Source organism: Numenius arquata, chromosome 10, assembly GCF_964106895.1.
Source record: "Numenius arquata chromosome 10, bNumArq3.hap1.1, whole genome shotgun sequence".
Classification (NCBI taxonomy): Eukaryota; Metazoa; Chordata; class Aves; order Charadriiformes; family Scolopacidae; genus Numenius; species Numenius arquata.
Window position 1 is genome coordinate 14,169,921 of NC_133585.1, and position 12,875 is coordinate 14,182,795.

The window sequence follows — 12,875 nt, forward strand, 5'->3', positions numbered from 1 at the left end:
TACAATGGTGTAAAGACCCAGAATTTCGGTCATTTATATGTTATTCCCTGAAACTGTTAGCCACGTTTCTCTTTCGCAGACCTACACACAGCTGGCTGGGCTGAAAAAATCCATGAATTTTTTTAAGCCACAGCAACCATGATGAGAATCATCACACAGCAAGTAACACTATACTTACTCAAGGTACAGAAAATACCTTGTGTAACCACAGCAAGTGTTACCTTAAAGTGAGTCACTCCCCAAGCTGCAAGACCTCACTAAGAAACACTTAAGATAAAATCAAAGTGGCATTAAATTCATGCAAATTGAAGTACCCTTAGGATTTTGTAAATGAATAGGATGCCCCACAGCTGTACTTCTGGAAGTAGATCTACATTAAAAAGATACAAAGAGAAACATACTCAGAGACATGGCTTTTTAGGGGCTCCTGAGGTAGTGAAAATAACAGAATCCACATCCTACAGCTGGTAGAGCACATTTCCATCTAGAAATGCACAAATCCAGAGTTTTCAAATATGAGTGAATTCTTGCACACTGAGACATAACCCTCACCTAGGCGTACAAAGAGGCACAAAAGTATTTCCCACCAGCAACAGCAAAATATTTAACTCATCGTTTATGATACGTGCCTGTATGTGGATTTAGGTGTCTAATGTTAGACTTACCTCAAAAACACTACGACCAACATCATTGACTAAGAAAAGCATTCACAGCATCTCATTCATGTATCTGTACCCATACAAAAGAAACTTGCTTATTGCATACTGCGTATCTTACACATGGAAGAAATCATTATGCTTTATATCAAAGATAATACCTTTATGTCAAATATATAAAGGCAGTAACATACACTTCAAAAAAAACTCCATGCATAAAAATGGCCTTTAACATCATGATGAATTCATTCACAGCAAGCATCGTACTGCAGATCTATCAAAAGATATCCTAACTCTCAACAAAAAGGCTCAAGTCTCATAAAGAAATCTTCCAAATTAAAAAAGTTAAATTAAAAAGGTTCTAATTTAACTTTCGTGCTTTATGGATAATTCCCATTTCACATCTGTCTATCATCTCTTAGGTGACTGCAAAATTTAAATGAGGCCATTTAATTAGATTACTTTAATCCTCCTCCAAGTGCTGCAAATTAAACTTGAAAAGAAGACCTTTCAGTTCTCTAGGAAGGGTGCTTGCTCATTTATCCTTAATTAGGGAAAGACAAAACATTATCTTCAAGAAAACTGTACTGATTCCTTAAAACACTTGAGATAATTAAAAGACATGCAATACTTGTGTTTTAGCAACTGTAACTACTGTGTCACCTTTTCAATTCTAGATTGTATTTGTTTCACTGAAATACAATGCCACCAAAAAAAAAAAAACACACCACAAACAAAAACAAAACTTACCAGTATCATGTCTGGTACATATTACTTTTCCCAGAAAATGGAAAGTTTTCTTATTAAGTTTTCTTAAACATCCTCAATCTTGATATATAGTTACTACCAGAAATTACACTACACTAACAATTAAATCCCTTTATCAAGAAGCACAATACCTGCAAGTTACAATATGATTTCTGCATCCCAAAAAACTCAGGTTCAATACAATTCAAGTCGTATTCTGCTGTATTATAAAGAAATTCGAACTATTTTTAGACTTCAGCAATCTATAGATTTTTTTAAAACAGACATTTGAGCAAACAAGTCTTATATGCTTTGCCTTGGGAAATACATTATCTAGTGCACACAAGCCTAATCAGGAATTAAGCTAATTATAAAGAGCCTAGTCTTACATAATGATCCAGGGAAAAGGAATTCAAACTTACAGACCTGAAGTACTGAATTTCACTGAATTTTTAGAGTTGAAAGGAACCATAAAGATCATCTAGTCCAACTCCCCTGCTGAAGCAGGATTGCCTAGAGCATGTCAGAGCATGTTACTCAGGACTGCATCCAGGCGGGTCTTGAAAGTCTCCAGAGAAGGGGACTCCACAACCTCCCTGGGCAGCTTGTTCCAGGGCTCTGTCACCCTCACTGTGAAGAAGTTTTTTCTCGTATTTGAGTGGAACCTGCTATGTTCCAACTTGTGCCTGTTACCCCTCGTCCTCTCACTGGCAACCACTGAAAAGAGTCTGGCTCCCTCCTCCTTCAACCCACCCTTGAGATACTTATAAGCATTGATAAGGTCTCCCCTCAGCCTTCTCTTCTCCAGGCTAAAGAGTCCCAGCTCTGTCAGCCTTTCTTCATAAGGGAGATGCTCCAATCCTTGAATCATCCTCGTTGCCCTTCACTGGACTCTTTCCAGTAGTTCCCTGTCCCTCTTGAACTGGGGAGCCCAGAACTGGATGCAGTATTCCAGTTGTGGCCTCACCAGTGCAGAGTAGAGGGGGAGAATGACTTCCCTCGACCTACTAGCCACGCTCTTCCCTATGCAGCCCAGGATTCCGTTGGCCTTCCCAGCCACAAGAGCACACTGCTTGCTCGTTGTCATTTTGCTGTCTACCAGACCAGCTCTTCAAGGTGCTAGGACATGCTTCAAGACAGCTGCTCCTAAATTCCCACTGGTTTTCATGATAACTGAAATGCCCTCCACACAAAACACCAAAAGCTTGCCAATTTGAAAAAAAAAAAAAAAAAAAGATTGTAGTTTAATTGCAATTATCCTCTGCTGAATCTAGATATACCACATGGCCTTTTTAAATTTAAGTGCAGGTGTATTTCAACGCTGTCCACCACACATCACCTATAAAAAAAAAAAACCAACCTCTGTACACCTCTGGGCTTTAACACCACAACTTTTAGTTATTTATTTCTTTTTCCATTCAGGACACAAAGAATGCAGATCTTCCTTTGTAAAACTTAAGCATAATGTAAGAACTATTTTTCTTTAAAAATGTAATTAAAAATGCATTCGGGCAGTTACGTGAAAATATCTTATTTCCACCAGCGTAGAGAGGTATTGAATGACATAAGAGAAAAAACAGGGAGGCCAACAACAGATGCAACAGATGCAGCAAAAGGCTTCTTTAGCAAGTACTTAGGAACACTGCAAGATGGGTAGCATGGCTGCAAGTCAATTTTCAGCTTTAAGAGGACCATGGGAGCTTAACAGAGTGAAAGAAAGTGGTAGGAGATCTAGCTAGCAAACACCTGCTCTGAGCAGGACAAACCCTGAGGAATTAAAGATGATGAATCCTAAGGAATTTGTACATGTTGTATGAATTAAATGGAATCAGAATAGAACTAAAAATTCTGGATTCTTGGATGGCTCCAAGATTGAATTTCTGAGTATTTACAACTGTCACATATGCTTTTGTGTCATTTACCGTGCACAGACTGGCTCCAGTTCAGTCAAAAAAGCCACCTTCTCTCAGCTCTGAGATCCAGTAAGATTTATCAGCTCTGCAGTAAAACCCTCCAAGCCTTCCTTTCTTCTCCTATCTTCAGTCTCCAAAACACCTCTGTTCTTGAATCACTTCCCAGTGCTTTATGAGGGCATCCATGAGTTTTAGAGCCTCTCCCTTTCCTATGTCCAAACTGCATAGCGATAAATACTAGCATCCTTGACAGTCTGCCTTTTGGAGGTACCACAGTCAGAAAGTATAGTAAGAAATTCCAAGACACTTAATGCTTATTGTTCCATTTCTCAAAAATCGTTTTGTTCTTCTGTGCTTGAAGTTGTGAGATTCTGCTCCCAGATCCCCGAGAGCTTAGAGGTAAATCTTGTATTCTTCCTCCCTCACATTTAGGTATGCTGATGTTCCACCCGCTTGTAAAGTTTGATCTATCAAACACCAAGCAAGCCAGTTATCCAAGCTGCTGTTATGCTGTATTTTATTTACTGTTGATCAGAATGCACTAGGTCAAGGAATATAAGCAGAGCATGATAATGAATAGAGATAAGGAAAGAAAAAGTCAGACATCAGGTAGAGATTTGGGCTTCTGTACTCCTAACACTGAACAGTATCTTTAGTCAATACTGCAAAAAGATATTACATTCCTTGCAATCTTTAAAAGCATTATTGTTATTCATCAGAATAAGGTTTCTTAATGCTTTGTAAGGCTAAAGGACACAAGCACTTACTGAAGAAAAAGAAATAAGGAAACGCAGCTCTATTTTGTGTAAGAAAGCTACCACAATACTTCCAGAATCAAAAACTCCATTCATATCCCTTAGGGCCACACTCTGCCATTAATGCATTGAGTATCAGGCACCTCAAGGAAGAAAAACAGGGCTAAGTGCTATCTGCCCAGAAATGTATGCTCTGTAAGAGTTTGCCCACTTGTGCTTTGCATAATAATAAAAAAGAGACTACACATTTTAAACCCCAATTTCTTACTTAAAACCTTTCCAAAGGTTGAAACAAAACAGGATCTGAGGTAACACAAAACCTTTAAGATTTTTATTGAAAAAAATGTCATGCAAATTTTACAAGACCGACCTACAAGTAAGACCTTTCCTAAGGTTTCTCAAATAGGCACATTTGCCCTGATTTTTGGTATTCTTACATGACTAATAAGGCAGAAAGCAGTCAAGGTATAGATGCTTAGCCAGCTGCAGCATGAGAGCAGCTTCAGGACAAAGAAAAGAAGATGGAAGATACTTGAGGGCTTGGATATATTACTCCAATAGAAGAAAATATCAGGGCCTGCAAAGAGGAAGAAATAGACTAGAAACAGCACACTTTCACATTTCTCTTAAATGCTAATATAGGTTGTTATAGTTCATTCATAAATGAGACATGAAACGCAATGACAGTTACTCTTTTCTGCATTAGTGCTGACAGCCTAACAGTTCTTAGGGACCGAGATCAGCAATTGGAATAAAGCATCGCAAAGCATTGCCAAACTCCTCTCTGACGCTGCCAATCATCTGATGGACCCTCTTGGAGGAAGTCATCAATTCCCTTCTTCAAAAGGTCTACTCTTCTCACCTCAGCAGAGATGAAACATAGGTCTATTCCGACTTTGCCAAAATTCTGGAAAATGCCTTTAGTAAGAGCTAAAGGTGGCTCAGACACTGACAACGTGGTTTTCCCTAAGTTTGCTTTTGTGCACTGTTCCAATCACTCATCCTAATATAGCAGAGTCGTACCTTGTTAAATCTGAACTAGCAATGTCAACTCTGTACCTGCAGATACAAACACCATGCACCTTCTGCAAAACCAACTCCTCAAACCACAAGATGCAGAATATAGCAAGGCTTTCACTGGAAATCCAAAGAACACAAAGCACAGCTTACACTCTACATTAGGCATGCTGACCCCAAGAACAGCTTTCAAAGCCCTGTAAGAGGTGGATGGGATACATTGTAATAAATCAGAAGCAAAAACAACTGACATAATCATGACTGACTTGGCTCCAATGCAGAAACACTTCTGCTAGAAGGAATTAAATTGTGTGGATTACTTCATTTATGTTACACAAGGAACAGCTTTCTGGTAACAGCACCAATTCAACAGATTCAACCTTACCAAGCAAGTCATGTAGATCAAGCTTCTTCAGTAGGGAGCTTAACAGCTCTTAAACGGCAAAAGATGTATTGTTCTCAAAATCTTTGCTAGTGGAGAGATACAAAGAGCCTTTATTTGCTTCAATTCTTTGATGACATTATTCAGTTTAAATTGTTACCAAATTTGCAAGGATAATAATCAGAAAGGGGAAAACCAAACTAAAGAAGAGACATACACTGCCAGTCTGCCTTACAGTGTAGAATCCAAGCTTTCTAGAAGTGAAATGGAGGGTCTCAATCTCTCCTTCCAAAACTTTAGTGATAATATCAGCATCAAAGCAACTGATCGCATAAACAGACCTCTGCTTTTGCTGATGGTATTATTCCTTCAGCAACAGCATTTCAAGTTAGTAATTTCAATCTTTCTCAATTTATTCTTACAAAACAGATTAATCTGTCTCCACATTCAGACATAAAAGCAATGTCATCCTGCAAACAAGTAGGAATTACCTGCTGTTGTCTGGCAAACATTTCACCGAAAATAGAATAGCCTCCCTTTTCCCTCAGAACTATCCACTGTCACTAAATGATTCAAACACACCACTTGTCTATAGAACGGCTTACTCCACCACTGATTTAGTAACGAACTAAAGAGTCAGCTTCCAGTTACCATTTTCTGCTACTTGAGTAATACACACTACCTGGAGCAGGACTTTCTTGCTGATAAGAACAGGCTGGAAGCCAAGTGAATCTTCGAATACAACTGATTATAAATGGAAATACCACTTTTTAGACTGTCACCTTGTCCCTCGTACTCCTATAGTTTGTTTATTCATCTGATGCACCTTCTTCATGTAAGAATACTGAGCTGTCTTGAGCTAAAACCCTCTTGCGGTGGTAACAAACAGATACTGTTCAATATATTTTTGTATCGATTATATAATGACCAATGGCAGAAACAATACTACATGTATGGACCATTGCTGAACAGTTTGTTTACGTAGGTATATTAAGATTAACAATTCCCATCAGTTTAAACCTGCCACAAGGCTGTGCTTATCACCAATACGTAAAATTATTTTTTCCCCTCCATATATGCTCATTCTTTCTACTGCTGCCTGAATAAGAATTCTAGTTACAGATTAACCTGAATGACAAGCAGAGATAATGAAAAGAGACTGCATGTAATTCATAGACTCACTGGTACCGAGATACCTTCAGTAAGCCTGAAGAGGTTCACAGCTGATAATGAAGCAAGACTAGACAAGAAGCAGCAGTAGAAAGACAGAAGAAAACAGTTCTGGGAAATTCTTTCCTACATGTTGCCAACACTATTTTAACATAGTTTTTGTCAGAAGATCACAACCATGAGTCAAGTACATGTCAAACCATTGCTATAGATTTAAAAAAAAAAAAACAACCACACACTAAAACAGTCACTGCTGGATTAAAAAAAACACCAAACAAACAAACTAGAAAAAGGAATGACAAAGGAAATCTTTAACACTTCTCTCATGAAATAGAGCAAATGAACCCTGGATGAGCTTGAAGTATTATACAAATCATAGTATTTCTCTGAGTTTGGATCATGATGATTCAACTGTCCAGATTCAATTCCTCAGCTCAGCCATACAGCTTCAGCAGTCAATCTTATTTTAAAGTGGATGAATAAAAAGTCACATTGTCTCCTGTGGTAGCCTTAACACACTGGGAAGAGGATGAACAAGGCAAGCATAGAACGTGACTTACTCAACCTTCAACTACTCCCAATCCATAGGATTTATTGAATTTCATGCAGTTTGTTTATGAATCCTCCACAGATCTCTACTCCACTGTCTTGTCCAACCTGTTCTTGAGCCCCCAAACTTTTTCCATCCACAACTGCCTTAAGCAAGGAGTTCCAGAGCCCTCCTTATAATTCTTTTAAAGATTACTTCATAGTCTTGCACCCTCCCTACATTGCAAGAATTGGCCACTGATTTCTGCTCTCCTTGCTACCAAACATATCAGTTATATCGATCAGTTTGTTTCATATCCCTGTGCTTTCAAGAAGATACTGGATTACTTGTATTCTTTGAAGTGAAGTTTGAGTTCTCTTCAACATTCTCCCTTAACCAAAAATACTGCAGCCACGTACTGTCATCTTATAGCTTTCAGTTGAAACTTGCTTATTTTTGAACAGCATCTTCAAAGTGCCACGTTCTTGCTATTGAATTTCATTTCACTAGTGCTAGGCACTTACAGCTTACAGTCTATGACTCAATGGTTATAAATCGGTTTCCAATCTCAAAACTAAATGCTCTAAAAATACTCCAGTACCAAACAACTTTGCAAGTTTCCCACAGCATAACAAATACCAATGTGTTTTTAACCACAGACTGGCAGCCTTCTCTATGTATTTAAAGTGTGGTTTATATTTTCTTACTGATTTTTTGATACATGAACATAAACAGTTATAGCTGAGTGTACCTATGAAGGTCAGTTTTCTACAGTGCAGAAGACACAGGCAGTTATCTTCCTACATTTGCAATTATAAAAAAGGATTCTCAAAGAAACTGACATGTAACTTCAGTTACTAGTGACAGTTTGCCCATATGATCAGTTTCTTCCACACTAGCTTACAAAATTACACAGAGATAGTCATCTATGCTCACATTTTACTTGAATTTAAAGGAAGTTGATATATATCATTTGTTTTGTTTAATCGAGATCTCAAATTTAATCATGCTAAAGTGTTATTTTTATAAACTACTATTTCAGAGAGCTTTCATGACATTTACACAGAAAAGGATTAGGATTTTTTAAAAAAACACTGTTTACTGATGGACAATGCTATGAAAGATGAAAGATTCTACTCCTTTCCCCAAGTCTCCTGCTACTAAGAGCAGTAGGCCTTGCCGAGCTCTTAGTAGCAGGTATCAGTATCACTAACTTGCCGACCTATGCAAGTTTGCCTTACTAAGATGAAGGTTAGTTAAAAGCCATAGCTTCCTCCAAGTCATCAAAAATACTGATTAACAAGTTTATCTAATAATTTCATCATATAAAACCAGCAAAATGCATTTCAATAAATCCTATCTTTAATATGATTCACAAAAAGAACATGAGTTGAAGTATCCTACAAGTTCACATTATAGTGAGAATCTCCACACCTATCTAGAAGAGACCCTTGAATCTCCAGCTCAAAGTCAACATGATATTATTGAGTCAAGAGAACCCAGGATATTCAATTCTCCTGTGATGCGCCACTTAACTTGTGCTGTGTGTGTCACAAGCCATCTGGGCTAATTAGGCTAAAAGCATAAGAGTTCTTTTGCTTCAGGGAATAAATTCAGAAATTGTTTGCAATTTAAGGGTTATTCCAGATCTATAACTTGTTCAACCACCACATAAAAGTAAAACGTTATCAGCCATTTTCAGCTGGCTAAGAAGCCAAGCCTCCTTGCAGTGAGAACCTTGCCAACATTAACCATGCTTCTGCTTCAATCAAAGCCATTAAAATGCACTCTGCAGAAGACTACCTCAACTCATTGCAGACTAAGTGCTCATGAAAATCCCAATCTGCAGTGAAAAAGGCATTTTACTGAGAACTTGTGACACCAGTTCCCCACGTGACCAGGAATAAGCATCCCACACCCTGAGAAGATTTTCTTGCTTCACTTACTATAGGATATTATCAGCAGAACTGCTTCAGCTGAATCCTCCCGTTAGAGAAGAAGAGAATAGCTAGCGAGCAAAGTCCAGATCCCTGCAAATCATGCTACTTTTGATCAAGGAGGAAACAATACTCTCAGAATGTCTTCCAAAAGCACCTATTTGATAGAAGTTTAAGAGTGAGCTAGAGTATGTGTCCCAGAGGTACGAAGAAATGCGAAGACCTACACTGACTAGCTGAACTTCATCTTTGGAATAATTATTTTAATGCTGTTGGGATTTTATTGTAACATACATGTGTTCAGGTATCCAGAGATTTACATAAGCTTTTTTTATTGCTCCAATTGAAACACAATACAGGATTTTAAACCTAATTATCAAAAGCGCCATTAGTATTTTGATCTTCTTAGTATCCCTGTTGGCACAGAATTTAACCCTGTCTGAAAGCTTATAATTAAGAAAATGGTGCTGCTGTTTACCTTCCAAATAGTGGTTAAAGTGATGCAACTGGCTACCTTTTATTCCTCCATCTCTTCAATTTTTAGGGATCCGCACTTTTTAACAATTTTAGGCAAACAATGTTCATCTGAAGACTGATGGTATGATGGTTTTTTATCTAAACAACACTTCTTTGTAACTGGTTTATTCCAAATAACCAACCCCTCTTAAAGGATGATCAGGTTCAAAAGTAATAGGTTTTACTCCAGCAAGCTTTTACATGAACAGTACCATTAAACAGGATTACTCATTAGTATAACAATACATTAAATTAGATCATCATGTTAATTGAGATCATTATTATTCGTTTTTTCTATATTCATATACGTTGTTACTTCAGTTCAAAAACACAAGGTGGTACAGTGGTTAAAAACATAAATATAGAAATATTCTAAACATGAAACATTCCCACTGTTTAAACAGCTTTACAATTACAAGACAACACTCAGCAGTTTTTGGAGCCCAAACATTGGGATTTCTATACTGAAAAGTACTAACTGCGAGCAAAGATTAAACTTTGACTTTCAAAATATTTTTTCTACTGCAAGTTGTATATTCATGTAGCTCCCTGGTTAACATTTAGGTAGCTGGTTATTACTAATGTTCCATTTGTTAGCCTCTTTAGCTTGGAGGCATAACATTCAAAATGGACCCACAAAATTTAGAGTTATGTGATTGTTATATGCATGAGAAAATATCTACCAAATTTCATTCAGTAGCAACAAAAAATGTAAATATTTACTGCCTGAAACTAATACAATGAAGAGTTTCGCATTTTTGAAAACTCCAAGAGATATCTTTAAAGTTTCAGAGAATATTTTAAGTGGCTCTCAATTACATAGAACATACAAAGAACATAGCAAAACGAGACCTTAGATCCAACTTCATTTCAATTTTAATACCTTCATAATGAAAAATTGTATTCTGCAACAAATCAAGGCTCAAAATCCACAAACACCAGGAACAAACCTGCTACAAATATGAAGTACCAATGGTACAAGCTGAACCAATTCTTCTCAAAAGTGGTAAACATCTTTATAGTACGTACCAGATGGAGTACCAGATCTACAATCCTTACCTTGGTTTGTTGTCTGACCTGGACACTAATGCTCTGCTACAGCATAAAGTTCCCATTCAGTTTTGCTTTCTTTAACTGAAGATAAACAGTTCGACTTCCTTCAACACAAAGTTAAAGGCTGAAGTTGCCTACGTTTCATTGTGTGTCAAAGTACATTTGACAGAACACGATGTTAACAGCGGGCTCTAGATGACGAAAGCAAAGTCTGAGTGTCATTACAGCAAAATCATCATAACGCACATAACATTTCCTCGTTGTTACAAGAGAAATCTGAAGAGATTATAGCTAAAGTAGATATTCCAGCAACATTTTTATTTATTTTTAAACTGCTGTCTTTCAACAACCACGTACTGGGTACTTTCACCTCTTCCCCTTTTTGGGTCTACAAAGAGATCTTTGCGCCCAGGGCCTTCAGCAGCTGTTTCCTAATACACCTGCAGGTACGACTCATCAAACCGAGAATTAAAAGACGCATAAAGCACCGCAAAGCAGGAACGGCGGGCGGCACACAGCGACAGGCCCGCCGTGCCACAGCGCCTTTAACCCCCGGGAGCAGCGCAGCGCACTGAGCCGCGGACACCGCCAGCCGAGCCGGACCCGCTGCCAGCGCCCCGGAGGCCGCCCCTGCGGCGGGGCCGGCGGCGCAGCGGGAGCCTGGGCTGACATTCAGGCCGTTCCAAAGGTGAAGGCTGCGCCCGGCAGGGACAGGCAAGAGCCTGCCCCACCCGCGCGGCCCTCCGCCGCCCTTCCCCAGCCTCCCGCGGCCTGCCACGCTGCGGCATCCCCCAGTCCCGGCGGGGGGCAACAGCCGCTCGCCCCTCCCCACCGGCGAGGAGCCCCCCCCCCCCCAGAGAGCAGAAGGGGAGCGAGGCGATGGCGGGGCGGCACACGCCCCCTCCCCGCTGCCGCACTCACCGCCAGGCCGGGCGCGGGCCGGCGCCGTCCCCTCCTCGGGCAGGGCCGCGCCGCTCTGCGCCCTCAGGTACCACCCGCCCCACCCCGCCCCGCCCCGCCCGGCCCGGCCCGCCCGGCCCGGCCCCGCGGTGGGAGGGGCGGCGCCCCTCGCCTCACCCTGACGTCAGCGCCGCGCTGCCGGCGCGCGCGCCCTGGTCGTTGGGCCCCGCCTCACCCTGTCGGCCGTTAGGCGCCGTGCGCGCGTGGCTGCCTCTCCCGCCCAACGGCTGTTCTGAGGCGGCGGCGGGTAGTGAGCAGGGCGTCATGGCGGATGCCCGGCCTCTTCACAATCCCGCCTCCCCTGGGCCCGCTCCGCTAACGACATGGCGGCTCAGCCGCGCCTGCCGGCTGCCAGGCCGCCTCGGCAGTGTGTCACGCTGGGCGCTCCATGCCATGAGGCCTGCGGGCCCGCTGGGGACATTTCCAGTCTGCCCTAGTGAGTCTGTTGACCAATGCAAATAAAAATCTAGGAGTTAAAAGTGTTAACGGAATAGGCCTGTGAGCGTCCTGGCTCTGGGACAGGGAGGGTACTCACAGGGAAAGAGGCTTCACAAATGTCTCAGCTGTATGAAAAGCCTGGAAGAAGTCTTACAGTCAGCAGTGAGGTGCAAACCCACAGGAGAGCAGGCTTTGTGCTGGTGCTTGCGGAAGAACTTGTGGGTCTAATTTCCTCAAATTTTCTCCCTGTGCAGTTAATCAGAAGGCACTCGCTGAGAATCAAAAACTTCTGCGAGGATCAGGAAGTTATTTGCCTGTGGTTACGTGAGGGTTCAGGATTGTTTCACTGACTCAGTATTTATACGCCAGTGCTTTGCCCATCTGCCTGTGCTGCCTGGTTGGGGCTTGTGTTTCTTCATCTCCCATGGTTTGGTATCTTCATGTAGATGCTGTCTTAGAATTGCTGTGCTTCAACCTCAGATTTTCAAAGTTTTATTTTCCTCAAAAGTTTTGACTGCCGATATTTCTAAACATTTGCCTGCTTGCCTCACCGGAGGTAGAAAGCCATGAGGTAGCTTCAAGCTATGTTCACATATTTAGAAAAAACGCCCTGTAATTGATAAGCATCATTTGCCGCAACTTCTTGACTAGAAGTTGGGTGCATTGCCAGGGTGTGAGACCTGCGTAGAGATGGCAGCCCAGGCACTGCAAGAGCCTCCTCACCTTTCTAGGCACAGGGCATGAAGACTCCAGTACATTTGCCCCATAGATAGCAGAAAGGCCTCTTTTTAAAACTAAGGAA

General features: G+C 40.9%; 1 protein-coding gene across 2 annotated transcripts in view; it reads right to left on the reverse strand.

Moving 5' to 3' along the window:
• The window catches only part of CCSER2 (coiled-coil serine rich protein 2), a 68,823-nt gene extending 57,141 nt beyond the window's left edge, over positions 1 to 11,682 (reverse strand). The window contains exon 1 of one of the 2 annotated variants that reach the window (XM_074154308.1): positions 11,597 to 11,682. The gene's annotated coding sequence lies outside the window, so the exon portion shown is untranslated. The remainder of the gene's footprint in view (positions 1 to 11,596) is intronic. The other variant, XM_074154307.1, reaches the window with a different exon arrangement.
• Between the last annotated feature and the right edge of the window lie 1,193 nt (positions 11,683 to 12,875).